Raw genomic sequence first — 3758 nt, forward strand, 5'->3', positions numbered from 1 at the left:
CAGGAGATAAGTCTCCTAGATGCTCTAAAAATCACCATGTTTAAAAATGTTTTGAATCTTCATTTCTTGGGAGAAGAAGAATCAGGTCCTAGTTTAAATAGTTTGTTTATGTTTTGCAAAAGGCAATAAGGGAAATGTATGATTTCCTGGGCTTTAAACCAGCAACAACATAATGTTAGTAGCATCAACATGTGGCTAACATGTAGCCTTTCCAAAGCCATGGAAGTTTTGCAATTGATGATGAAGGAAAAAAGGGGCTGAGCAGTCAGTCTGTTACGCTTCTTGCATACTTGCCTTTTTGGGGTGGAATTCCCAGGGCTTTTGTCGCAGGATCAAATATCTGTTGTACACAGGTGATGTCTTTATCCTTATTTTGGTGATGAGGAAGCAAAGCAAAGAAAGAAATTGCCAAAATCATGTATCATTCAGTGGAAAGTCAGGCTTCCCAATCTTGTACTCTACTTGCTAAACCACATGTCAATGCAGATACAGTGACTGTTATTTCTTCTCATTAGTAAGTGTAGGAATGTATCTACTATATTTTAGCTGATCCTGGCAATAGTTAGTTTCAGTGATGTGATTTGTAGTTTACAGTTGAAGGGTTTTTTTCGCATATACCTGGGCCAGGATTTCAACTGTACGTCAGTCAAACACTTTGTATTTTGTATTGCATGTTCTCACAGTCTACAGGATATTCTCAACTAGGTTAGGAAAGCTAGAGACAGGAGAAAATCATCAATGTATATTTAATTTCTAATGCCTTAAGCTATTGGGGGAATAGGAGATATTTAACATCTTAGAGAAATTCCACTACAAAGTACATGGTATTACTAAGCTATCTGTATCTTCCCTACTAGAGAAGGCTGGATTAAATATTTTGCTCTGTGCTGACTTACTAAAAAGGATGATATACAGCTTTTTCTCTTTTGCTGAAGCACCAGATTCTAAATAGGTGTTCCAACGTTTGCTTTAAAATAGCATGCCTCTGTGGATGGTGTTTCTACATATTTAATTCTCTCTTAAAATGAGTGAAAGTGCATCACTGCCTTACCAAGCAGTATGCCTCTGTTTTGCATCCTGTGGCAACAGGACTAGATCTCTTCCTCTCAAGTAAAAATGAAAACAAAAGTTCTTACTGTCTTCATGCAAAACTGGCAATCTACTGTTTAGACAAAACCTTTCAAACTTGCAGCTTCTGCAGTCAAAAGATTAGCAAGCCAAAACATAAAAGTGCAAAGTTTCCAATAAACGATGATTAACTAGTGTGTAGAAATGAAGCCTGCTGTGGGCTTTCAGTCCCTTCAGTTGAACTGTTTTATAATGTAATGCTATCAGGATATTTCATTGTACACAGAAAGGCAAAGGAATAATAAAATATATGTGCTAGAATTCCCATACGTGGGTGAGTTCCTTGAATTTATCAAGCTTGCTGGTGTGCCTCCAGAAATTTTCCCCAAAATTATGACTAGTTCTTTAATTACACTTAGATCTGTGGTGGTGTTTGAAACTACAGATTGAATTTAGTAATGTAAGTGTCGTTAATCTGGTGAAATAAAAATGCTGAGTTTTTTAATAAGGTCTCAATTTAATGTTTTTAAATGCTCTGAAGAGATTTAATGCTAAACCAGCTGATATAAATCTGCTTGGCTCCTCTGTAATTGTCTCTCTCAAGCATGTACCTCTCTCTTCAAGGGAACTTGGCTCACACTAATTTCAAAGCTGTTTACTGCCTGCATGAATTTGATGGACTCTCACTTTTATTGTTAAAAGTTGTTAACATCAGAGGTGACCAGGAAACTGAAGTGGCAGTGTCTATATATAGTATTAATTGTCTAGTATTTTTTGTAGAGTACCACAGAAAAGCCCTGGTCTTTCTGTTACGCTCTAGATGCCTAGAGCCTGTCTGAAAGAGTTTGCAAGTTTGAGTCTTACTGTCTTTTAAGTCTTACAGGTGAGTTTTTGGCCCCTGTTTTGGGGGACTTGTCTGTGTAACAGACTGTGCCTTGCTTTTTGATCTTGTAAATGGAGGTGTATGAGTGCTGCTACTTGATCTTGCTGGTTGCAAGGCGTTGGGAGATGGAGCTTTGTAGCTGCATCAGCCTGGCACATTGAGGTTTCACGCAGTGCTAAATGGAGTAGAAATATGCCATTGTTTTCATGATTACATTTGTTTATTCCTAAATATGCTCCAGTCTTTTTTCCTGTGGCATTTTGTTTTCCCTTCTTTTTTTTAGCCAAACACACTTTTCGTAACAAATCATCAAATTGGTATGTTTCAGATGAGGAAGGGAGAGCATTACTTGAGTTGTGTTCTAATTTATATATATGAAACATGCTGGACTGGCATTCCTTCTTACAGAAATCTTGGTGGCTTCTTCATTAAGCTTATGTTCATTCAACTTCTGTGGACCTGTCATCATTTATACCAGCGCAAAGCGAGTCCAGATGAACTCCCCTCCATGCTTATTTTCCTTGTATGGGAGAGCTGAGAAGACCTTGCCCCGGGGGTCAGGATGAAGCTGCCTGCATGTCAGTGAGTGTATTTAGCCATCCTAGTGGTAAATACTGCGATTGAGAGGCAGTGGTATTCACAGGGGAGCTGAATCACTGCAGTTGCTTCAGAGCAACAAAGAGCGGAAACTGTACCAGCCTTGAAGATGAATTGGTGCTGCGGTGATTAAAAAGATACACATTTCCCATATTCCACGTAGGAGTCAGCATTGTTTTCCCTGGGGATTTTCGTCAGCCTGTAAATAAAAGATGCTGACGGTCTCCTTGGGGAGCAGCTTAAGGTCTGAGAACATCATTTGCAATCAGATACTCCTCATTAGGTGGCGGCTGGCATAGGGGAAGGCAGGTAGGGTGCTAGGCTTTGGCACTTTTCCTCTCCCTGGCTGAGTCACCCTTTCCCTTTTCAGGGCTTGGTGTCCCACCATCTAGCTGAGATGAGGGAATACCTGTGGATCAGCCTCCCCAGGTATTTGGGGGGGTGGAGGGGAGAAGGTTTCTTGGGGACTCGATGCTGTGTGAAGTTAGAGAAGTCCAAATAAATACTGTGTCTCTTGGCATGGGGCAGGGAGCCTGTGTATTTGCAAGCACGGGGCTGGAGGGGCACGGATGCTCCTGGGTACCACGGTGCAGTTAATGAGCGCTGCTGCTTTTCTTCCATCGATATGTGAGCGGCTTGGCAAGTAGGGCAGGGAAGATGAGGGGCAGCTCGTGAGCCCAGTCACTGTCCTGCTCTTTAATTATTACTGTTTTCAAATCCCTTTCAGTATTCACAGCTCAATTTATGTGCTAATTGGCCCTTTTAATAATCAAAAGATAGAGACTACAAAAGTCGGGGTGTGCGTTCTCCCGGCAGTGCCACTGCGTAGCTGTGATAAATTACTGTGGCGAATGTTCTGTTGCCTTGTGGCGCTTGGCCTCCATCGACCGGCACGTTTTCTGCTGGGTCTGGTGGCCTCCAATGTGAAAGCTGGTCTGGGAAGGAAAAAAGCTGAGGGGAGAGTGGCTACCGAGTGCCGTGGTGCTGCTGGAGCTGGGGGATGCTGAGGCACAGAGTTGAATGCTGCTGCAGGGAGGGTTTCTGCTGCTGGGGATGGTGATAGAGGAGTGGAGACCATGTAGCTCCTTCCCCAGATGGTGGGTAAGGAACTTATTGCCAAGTGCATGTTGAAGTGAATTATCCACATCTCCTCCTAAGGTACAAAACCAGGATTCCCCGTTTTCACTGCCTGCCTTGGCTTCCTGTGTCC

The sequence above is a fragment of the Fulmarus glacialis genome, unplaced genomic scaffold (assembly GCF_000690835.1).
Source record: "Fulmarus glacialis isolate BGI_N327 unplaced genomic scaffold, ASM69083v1 scaffold22325, whole genome shotgun sequence".
Classification (NCBI taxonomy): Eukaryota; Metazoa; Chordata; class Aves; order Procellariiformes; family Procellariidae; genus Fulmarus; species Fulmarus glacialis.